Genomic DNA, 11181 nt, shown 5'->3' on the forward strand with positions numbered 1-11181 from the left:
GAGTCTAACTTATTAATTTTATGGTCTAGAGTTCAAGTCACACCCTCTTCTCTATTTTTTTTTTAATAATAAATCTTGCTTCTAAATCAATGACTTTCACCATAAATTTATTTTAGGTTTAAAAATTAATTAAAGGATCCTCCAATAATATTTAATTTGCACCTTAGAATTCACCACCAAAATATTTGAGATTGTAATATTATTATTTAATTATTTACTTAATTTTTATATCCGGGTTCTCACATCTTTCAAGGCTAAGGCCTTGATTATAAAAAAAATATAATCCTATCCCAGAGAAGTAAGCTCGATAGCTATAAACAAATAAACATCAAAATGAGCTTCAGTGCTCCATCTAGATCTCCACTTGCTTCTTAACGGGGTGGAGGTACATCATCATCACCTGAAATTTTTGAATATACAACCCATAAAAAGGGAGTGAGCTTTTAGGAATAATTTTAACACAATATATAAATGTTCATTATGATTATGATAATGCAATGCAATGCCATGCCATATGCTCAAGACTCTTTACTTCCTTTGAAAACCAATGCTCTATGTACAATTTTAACCCATGCTTGACTCTAACAGTTGGACCTTTATTACACGTGCAAAATCTTTTTTCATGACAAAACCCACAGTACATATTTAAAATACTCCCACATTTACCGGTCACCAAGTACGGAAGTGCACTTGGGGCACTTATCGTATTTTAAAACAACAATTCCACATTTATCGGCCACCAAGCACGGAGGGGCGATTGGATGCCCATTACTTTTCAAAACCTTTCCACATTTTCTAGCCACCAAGCATGGAGGGGCAATTAAACACCCAAAATGTTTCCAACAACTTTCCCACATTTACCGGCCACCAAGCACAGAAGGGCAATTGGGCACCTCAAAACATATTCAACAATATCCCCCCATATTTACCGACATCAAGCACGGAAAGGCAATTGGGCACCTCAGTGAATATACACTACATTTTCAAATCTACGCAAATACCTCTTTAAAATATCCGACACATGTTCCAAGACCATGAGGATGCAATGCAACGCAATGCATGAGTGTACAAATATTATAATTCGCCTAAGGTTCAATTCAATTATATAAGTAATCAACAATTTAATACGTAATGAAACATTCATATTTCCATTACTCAAAATCTTCCTCATCATCAACAATAATTTTATATGAAATCCAGACTTTATGTAATTCCAACATTTCCAAGTTTCCACCCAACTCCACTTCCTTAAATAATCAATAACACCATCATAGATCAAAAATAGGCTTCGACAGAATCCATCAGAAACCTATATTCCAACCAAAGGAAATATGTCAATGTGAATTGTAATTAAAAAAAAAAAAAACAACTGAAACTCACTACCACTAAAACAAAATCAAATGCTCCCATTAAAGTTAAAAAGTTATGCATTCAAATGATATTCATAGATAAACTTTATTAAAATGTGAATGCCATATCTCTAGTAAGTAAAAACAACTGGTATATCATCAAGATTCACATCTCCCTATTCCAAATATGGTTTCTCGAACCAATCATTATCTAAGATTTTTGAATTGTTATCTCTCCCTCCGATACCCAGCACTCCCTGGCCTGCTCTCCCCCCAGTGGTAATCCCTACACCTCCCAACGGTATTTCAATACCCAACAAATAAATTGAGCAAATTTTTGAAGTAAAATTCAGTTACTTACCACTCTTAAAAATTCAAACTAGATATCAAAAGGATTAACCTTCAAGTCACTTTACAAGTTACTCATACTCATTCTATTAACATCAATAAATAATCAATTATACAAAATGGGCATTATACACAATTACACAATTGATTGGCCGCATCCTATACAAAATAACAATGAGCAATGGAATCAAATGACCATTTGATTGGCCATCACCAATCGATTGGTCGACTGATTGGATGGGCCATCCAAGAAATACATATTCTAATTCAAGAGTGAGACGTAAGGAAGCAAGCCACTCCTATTCTAATTCATCAACTGAAACCCAAAACTCCATGATACAACAATAGTAATGACTTATAATGCATCAAAAACATAATGCCAGAAACAATCTTCTAGTATAGCAACACTTGAAATGTAGTACCAACATAATGCAACAACTAAAATTAGCAAGGTCTGTGAACCTTGTTCACCATCACTATAATTTGTCACCCATCAATTCAACGCCGACACATGGCATTAATAATTATCCAGTTGAATAAAGTTCATGCTAAATTCTAATACACGCTTGATTACGCCAATTGAAATATAAAGGTGAGCCAAAAAATTAGAAAGTCAAATCAAATACCTCTGAAATTTCTGAAGTGGATTGGGTACTGATGGGATATAATCAGGGAGGTCCTGTCATCAAAATAAGACCTGAATATCTTAGGAACTTGATATGCAAGTAGAAATGAAAAATTATCTAAAAACAAATATTTGATTTTGAATCTAGAAAAACGTCATGAAGCTTTGGTTGACTTTCTAAGGTCTGATGATGTAGTTTATAACAGAACAAACCAACCAATTTGATGAATAATAAAAGTTGATGCCATGTCAATTGATCATACGGCAAATGACCTATTACTTAAAGAAAAATCCTGCACTATGTGGTTGTCTTTTTTATCTGGGGTGAGCTTTCAAAGTCCAAATGAGAGCCATTGTCATGAAAAATGAGCAAAGAAAGCAGCAATATATCCATGCAAGCTCTGAAACAACACAATTTAATCAAGGAGCTTTTGTGACCTTGAATTGGTATTCATGCTGCTTTTACCTTAGTTGCCCCCCTGCATACGAAGTAAGGAGAGTTGCCTTCCATATTATTATTGGAACTTGTTAGGTTTTATTTTTGGCAATCCCGTTTGACAATACTCCTTTAAGTTGTATTTATTTTCGCACTTTTATTTCAGTGAGACTATGAATGTTTAGATGCGAATCCAACCTGAATCAAGCCTTTCAAAGAAGTTTGTGATGCTAATGCTTTCAAGATTGCCACTTCGCTGATTATGACGGGGATCGAGTTGCCCGGTCAGCTCGCGGGGGTCCAGGGGGCAGCGCCCCTTGGCGGGTCCGCGGCAGCGCCCCCGAAGCAAAATGCAAAAATGCATTCCAAGTTGCCTGTCCGCTCGAGCGGACATTCCCCCGCTCGAGCGGAGAATCCCTGGTTCCAGCAGTTTTGGTCGCCTGCAAAAGTACTGAGATGTGTGATTTCGCGCTCGAGCGGGCTTTCTGGCGCTCGAGCGGACCTCTGTTATATTTCGCGCAGATTTTGCAGAAGCCGCTCGAGCGGACTGTTGGGCGCTCGAGCGGAGATCGCGGGACAGATTCTATAAATTCGCGTGTTGGGTCAGATTTTAGGATTACTTCTCCAGATCTTCTTTTTGGGTTTTTGGGTTTATATCTGGGGATACTTTGTGAGTTTTCTTTGATGTTTTTATTGAGTATGCAACCCATGGTTTAAAAGAGAGTACATCAAAGGTTGTGTTTTGTTCTACAAAAGAGAGAGTTGTTCTTCAGTGGATTCTGAATAATTCGAGCCTGAAGCTTTGGTGGATTCCGGAGTGGCTCATCGTAAAGACAATTCCGAGGTGAAGACGGGTTGGAAGAGGCACATAGAGGTTGGTTCAATTAGGCGTGGATTTGCTAGGTAATTGAGAGTATACCTGTGTAATTCCTTTTAATCTTCTTAGTGGATTGTTTTGTGGCTGTTGCCCGTGGTTTTTTTATCACGATTTTACCTCCAACTGTGATCAAAAAACCACGGGCAACAGCCAAAAAACCACAATCCACTAAGAAGATTAAAAGGAATTACACAGGTATACTCTCAATTACCTAGCGAATCCACGCCTAATTGGAATGCATTTTGCATTTTGCTTCGGGGGCGCTGCCCCTCGACCCCGCCGTGGCGCTGCCCCGGACCCGCCAAGGGGCGCTGCCCCCTCGACCCCCGCGAGCTGACCGGGCAGCTCGATCCCCATCATAATCAGCGAAGTGGCAATCTTGAAAGCATTAGCATCACAAACTTCTCTGAAAGGCTTGATTCAGGTTGGATTCGCATCTAAACACTCATAGTCTCACTGAAATAAAAGTGCGAAAATAAATACAACTTAAAGGAGTTTTGTCAAATGGGATTGCCAAAAATAAAACCTAACACCAATAGCTAAATATACTGGTTCCATGTACAAGTACAAAAGAGCTAAATGCATAATACCATGATAATCCACCATTTGCCAATTGACATCTCAACATGTTCAGTCTCCAAACCCAGTTCATTCAAGCCCAGAGTGGCTAAACAAAACATATCAAATGCATCTAATTAAATTCAATGCTACTGAAAAAGTATTTATGTTAGATACCAACATAAATTCTAGCATATTCTACAAGTAAATTAACCAATGATAATATAAATCAAGACATTTTTGTAGAACTATAATTGAATTCTTTACATCCCAAAGATGCAATTTAATTTATTATTCATGAGAAATGTACAAGAAGAGAAACCAGGACCTTCATTGATTCACATTATCTCCCGTACAATGAAACTATAAGAGCTTGCTCACTCTCTACTGTAATTGGAAGCTAAAATAATAGCATATAATGAACAACCAAAATTCTCAAACTAACACAAATTATATTAATATTTGATAACACACTAATTTAACCAATGATTTTTTTTTAATTCAATAATTATCTTTTTAAATAACAATTACTATATTCTTAATAGTTTATATTTAATAATTAATACTTATTACATTTAAGACAAATTTTAATTAAAATCAACATTAACACTTAGATAATTAATAAATTGTGATTAACAATTTTCATAAAAATCTGCTTAAAAGGCATAATATATACCTTAGTTAAGTAATGATACATGAATTGGAGATGATGCATGGATTCTAATGTCATGTATCTTATCATAATATTGGCAGCCACAGGCACTATAAAGATCCAAGATCACTTTTCTACAAGTTAGCAAAATTAGTTTACTAATCAATTGCACATCTAAATTTTTCAAAAGCATCGATTAACTAGTCGATTGGAAGAATTGGCCACTGCAATCGATTGTCCAATTGATTGGATGGTTTCGCCACCACTAATCCATTCACCAATCGATTGGAAGGATTGTCCACCACCAATCAATTGTGCTATTGATTGGATGGATTGGCTAACACTAATCAATTGTTCAATAAAAATTGTAAACAAGCATGCTATCATGCCTCCCAATGTTCTAAAACCAGGAAAAAAATATTATTACTATTTTCCTTTCTCCATTATCTTAGATAACAAATTATTCATTGAACAAACAATAGCTACTAACGAAAAAATAAATAAAAAGACTTAATTTTCTAAAGTATAATCAATTATATTCTGTTACCAACATTCCACGACTACTGTTCGCTTTTTGCGTATGTATTGCACTCCAAGGCACTCCTCCTCCATAGGTCTTAGAATATCCATGCCCAGCAACTTTCGTCAATTCTACTACCATTTCGTAAATAACTTTCAGATATTAGTCACTTTGTTTCAACATTTAAATAAAACTCAAATTTGTAATATTTGTTTTGAGGACCTTAAACCACTATTTTAGCCACTATACATCAGTTGGGACTCATTTTCCAACTTTTACTCAACAACCAAACATTGAAAAGATAAAATCCAAATGTATAATCAGTTCATAATGGGACCCAGATTACAAAAAACTTATGCATACACAATTTTTAATTTTTTTTAACTGCAATTACAAAAATAATAATAATAAATCTTTGAATTGGGATTACTCTTCCTCTTTGATTAAAGAGGAAAAACCAAAATAAAAAAAATAAATAACAAATTGAACTCAAGAAACACAAGTCATCGAGCTGTCTAAGACAATGAATTTTTATAGTTAAACAAATTGTACTTATTGAAAGAGTAGAAACACGAAAACAACTGCTTCGAAGCCAAAAATCCCAAGTGACAATCAAATCAGATACAATTAAAAAAGAAATGTCAATGATAATGTTTCAATGCCTCAATTTTTAATCATTACCAGCTTTATTGCAAGAGATAGCCAGCAAGCAAAAATACTTCTTTGAAGCCAAAGATCCCAAGTGACAATCAAATCCGATAAAATTAAAAAAGAAATGTCAATGATACTTCAGCAGCTTCATAGCCAGAGATAGACAGCAAACAAAAATGACAACTCCTATCAAAACTTTATCTCTTTCTACCATGGAATTTAACCTCTATTTCTAATTCAATCATGGCTGAGAGGGGAGATTTGCGCGTTAGTACGGCTGAGCTACGATAACGCTGATCATGACGAACCGCACGCCGCCGAGCAGAAGACCGGCCAGACATGAACCAATGCCTGGCCGAGCTATAACGTGGCCGAGGGCGTAGCAGTGTCTGATGACCAAGCTAAGAGCAACTCGGGCTAGACTGTGGACGCGGTTAGGGTCGGCACGCTTCTGACCGACTAGCCGAGATAAGTGGGCTTCATGTGACCGAGAATAAAGGTGGGACGGGTGGAGGCCGGCATACCTCACAATAGGTTAGCCTAATGAACTGGTCAATATCAGCTCGCCCATGAGTGTCGCCCTTTGGCCCCTTCGCAAGGGACAGTCCGGTAGTGCATAGCTCGGTGGTGTGCATGTGATGGCAACTCTCCACGAGTGTTAGGCCGGTCGTGGTATTCTGGCCGAGTGTGCCACCTGGACCAATGGCGTGAGGGATAGTGGAAATCAGCTCCAAGCATGCGCCAATACCGTTGGACAGTTCTGCATGTACTGGTGGGAGGACTAAGCCTTTACACGCGTAAGGTGGTGAGAGGCGAGCACTGCCACCTGTCCAGGGAAGGACAGCAGAGGTAGTGCGTGCATAATCTTGAGGCTGCATGGCCAGCCTTGAAATAGAGAGGAGGATGAACGTTAGAGGTATGCAACTTCTTCCCCAAAGAGAATACTCTCTCTCTATCAGTCTTCTTTTTCCTCAAGTGGACTGACTTGATCGTCGGAGGGTCTATCCGGCACACCACCGCCGGGCAGCTCACCGTTTCTGTGTTGCCAAGTAAATGCCGTCAAGAGAAGCTTGGAGTACAAGGAGTACGGAAAGCAGAGGATATTTCGCCCCTGTACAATTGGCGCCGTCTATGGGAATTCTTTGATACTCAACCCTTGTTCTTTGAGCTTCTTCAACCATTTCCATGGCCAACAACGGCGAAGCCCCACTGTCCGTCGTCGATGGCGTCACACCTGAGTACATCCGCTTGAGAGAAGGTCCTACGAATATTCCAGCGATGGCGGGCCTAGAGACTCCTTCGCGAGGTGCGCGAGACAAACGCGGGAGGAGTACTGATCGCTCGCAGAGTCCGGAGAGCCGCCGACACCGAGGGGAGTCCCGCGCACAGCGCCTGGAGCACAAACTCAAGGACCAAGATGCCCTCATTCGCAAGATGGCGGCGGAGATGGAGCTGCTGAAACACCAGATTAAAGGGAAGGGTGTTGCTGGAGAGGGAAACCTCAGTAAGCGCACCCCGTCCCCTCGTAGTAGCAGTCGCCGCCAGGGGAGGACTCACTCTCTCTCCATCACCAGGAACTATGGGGTTGGAGATCCCGACCAAAGAGAGGGCAGGTCCCTCTCTCGTGACAGCACCTACCGCCCCTCACGCCCGACGCCGACGTCGGGATCCTCTTTCTCCACACGTTCCAGGGACTTGAGGGATATATTGGAGGAGAGGGCGCACCGTCGGGAGGCTCGGAGAGTGCCGGCATTACAGAGGTTGAGCGCTCTAGTTCGTTGTAGTGAAGAAGTGGCAATGCCAGCCCCCAAAGTGGTGGCCCCTGCGCTGGTGGACAAAGAGCTGGCGCGACTTACAGCCACGCCGCTGTCTCCAGAGATTGAGAGTACACCACTCCCCGTCGGATTCCACCAGCCAAAGTTCACTTTGTACGACAGCAAGACAAATCCGTACATGCATGTGAGCCATTACTGGCAAGTGATGGTTGGCCACCGGCGCAACGACGCCTTGATGTGCCTCATATGCCCAGCAAGCTTGGGAGAGCTGGGTTTGAAGTGGTTCGAAAGGCTCTCGGAGGGGAGTATTGAGGGGTGGCAGCAACTAGCGGAAGCCTTCGTCACCAGATTCAAAACCAACACACGAACGCCGAAGGAGGTCGACCATCTCCTGGGCGTCAAGATGGAGTCTGGATATTCGTTGAAGGCATACAATGCGAAATACTGGAAAACTTACAATGAGATCCTCGACTGCCCCACCAATCTGGCGATCACTCAATACAAACGGGGTCTCCCAGTCGGACATAGGCTGCGAGATTCACTCACGATGCATCAACCCACAACCATAGAGTCATTGATGCAGCGAATCAATGAGCACATTCGTGTGGAGGATGATGCCGCCTCCGCGACCGAGAAGGCTAATCCGGTCGTGGCGGACAGAAGGGTGACGGGGAAAGTTCACTCGATTGGGCAGGAGGACAACCGCCCAAACAACCGGTCAAAAGATCAGCGCCATGGTTCAAACCGTGCTGACAGAAACAAGGGCCGCCGAACTGATCGGGCTGACACTCCCCGTGATGCAGCAGAGGATGCCAAAAGAAAACTAACGGCACGGACGGGAATCACCACGGTATTTAAAATCCCCATCTACCGCATTTTGAGCGAGATTCGAGGTGAACCCTTCGTCCGTTGGCCGGCCAAGTTGGGGAGTGCGCAGAGGGGCTTCAATTCAAAATATCGCTGCACCTTTCATGAAGAGTGGGGGCACCGAACAGAGGACTGCTTGCCGCTCAAACAACACTTAGAGGAGTTGGTGGCGGCGGGGCATCTTGACCAATACATAGATGGGGGCATCAAGGCCACGCCAGCGGACCAAGCCGAGCCAAATGGCCTGGCCGCCCTAAAAGCGCCCCCGCAAGGTGTAATCAACGTCATCCACGGCATCATTGAACCGGCCAGGGTCTGCGAGCTGAGAGGGATGATCAAGAAGGCCGAGCACATGAAGGAGGTGCTCTCTGTTCAGCCCGCTGTGAAGAAGGAAAAGACCGAAGAGAGGGACATCCTTTCATTCTCAACCAAGGACTTGGAAAGAGTTCAGATGCCGCACAATGATGCTTTAGTAGTCACTCTTCGCGTCAAAGACTTTGACATCAAGAGGATCTTGATCGACCAGGGGAGTTCGGTAGAAATTATGTATTATGACGCGTTTAAACAAATGAAGTTGGAAGACAAGGACTTGGCCCCCGCAACGTCCCCTTTGGTCGGCTTCAACTCACAGCCAGAATGGCCAATCGAAAAGATTATTTTGCCGGTCAAAGCGGGATCGGTCGTAAAGCAAGTAGAGTTCTGGGTGCTCAAAGTTCCATCGACTTGCAGCTTGATCATAGGCAGGGGTTGGCTGCACGCCATGCAAGCAGTCGCTTCGACCTTCCACCAAGTCATGCGCTTTCCGGCACCAAGCGGACAAATAGAGAAAGTTTGGGGGGACCAAGTGATGGCGAAACAATGCTTCGTTGCGGTAAATGGAAGCCGAACGGCCAAAGGGTTTGTCCAAATGATTGAAGGGCCCGAGGGTAAAGAGGTCCTTGAAGACGTAGGAAGAAAGGCCGAGGAAAAGTCGGTCGAAGATTTGGTGGAAGTGCGCATTGATGAGAACGATCCAACTAAATTCTTTCTCTTGGGATCATCCTTGTCTAGCGCCGAGCGGATGGATTATGTCAACTTCTTGGTTTCCAATTTGGAGGCTTTTGCCTCGACGCCTTACGACATGCCTGGCATCGACCCGAGCTTCATTTGTCATCAGTTGAATGTCTTCCCCAATGCACGGCCAGTCATTCAAAGGACGCGCCGCTCAGCCTTGCATCATGCTGAAGTAGTGGCAGAAGAAGTGAAGAATCTGTTGGAAGCTAGAGCCATAGAGGAGGTGCAATACCCTCGGTGGATATCCAACACGGTGGTTGTTCCGAAGAAGAACGGCAAGTGGCGAGTCTGCGTTGACTACAAGACCGTCAACCGAGCTTGCCCCAAGGATAGCTTTCCCCTCCCACGAATCGACCAGCTGGTGGACTTAACTGCTGGCCATCAGAGGTTTAGCTTCCTGGACGCATATCGTGGCTACCACCAGATAGCCATGTATAAACCGGACAGAGAGATCACGTCGTTCACAACCCCCAGAGGCTTATATTGCTAAAAAGTCATGCCGTTCGGACTAAAGAATGCCGGGGCGACTTTTCAACGAATGGTGACAAATATGTTCGCCCCAATGCTGGGCCGCACCATGGAGGCCTACATCGACGATATGGTGGTGAAAAGTAAGGAGAAAGCTCGGTACCTCTCCGACCTAGCAGAGATGTTTGCTATACTTAAACGCCACAAGCTTCGTTTGAATGCTTCCAAATGCGCCTTCGGAGTCGACACCGAGAAGTTTTTGGGTTTTCTGGTCACAAATTGAGGGATTGAAGCTGACCCATCACAGATCAAGGCTATACAAGACCTGGAGCGTCCTAACTCCATGAAGGACGTGCAACATCTTGCCGGGATGGCAGCTGCGTTGAACAGATTTATCAGCCGGTCTTCTGATCGTTGCAGGCCTTTCTTTAAAACTCTAAAGTCCAAGTTCTTCTGGGATGACGAGTGCGACCGCGCACTAGCAGACCTGAAAGCATATCTCTCCTCAGCCCCTATTTTGGTAACACCTCAACCGGGCGAAGAGTTGTACCTCTACTTGGCTGTCTCTCAACACGCAGTCAGCACGGTATTAGTTCGTGCTGAAGGTATCCAGCACCTACCAATTTTCTATGTAAGCAAGACTCTGCTCCCAGCCGAAACGAGATATCTTCCGTTAGAAAAATTGGCGCTGGCCCTAATGATGGCGTCAAGAAAGCTGGCACACTATTTTCATGCCATACAATAGTTGTGTTAACCGAGTTCCCGCTCAAAATGCTTTTCGAAAAGGCAGACTTCACTGGGAGAATTTTGAAATGGGCCGTGGAATTAGGGCAATATGACATCAAGTTCCGACCGCGCACCGCAATCAAGGCTCAAGCACTTGCTGACTTTGTGGCGGAATTTGCCCCTGGGATGTATCCAGTCTGCCCAATTGATTTGGTTGGCGCGGATTTAGCACAGCCCATGGTTCTGGCAACAAAAACAAGTGTTGGTGCGCGAGAG

The sequence above is a fragment of the Camellia sinensis genome, chromosome 3 (assembly GCF_055761805.1).
Source record: "Camellia sinensis isolate YWXY chromosome 3, ASM5576180v1, whole genome shotgun sequence".
Taxonomy (NCBI): domain Eukaryota; kingdom Viridiplantae; phylum Streptophyta; class Magnoliopsida; order Ericales; family Theaceae; genus Camellia; species Camellia sinensis.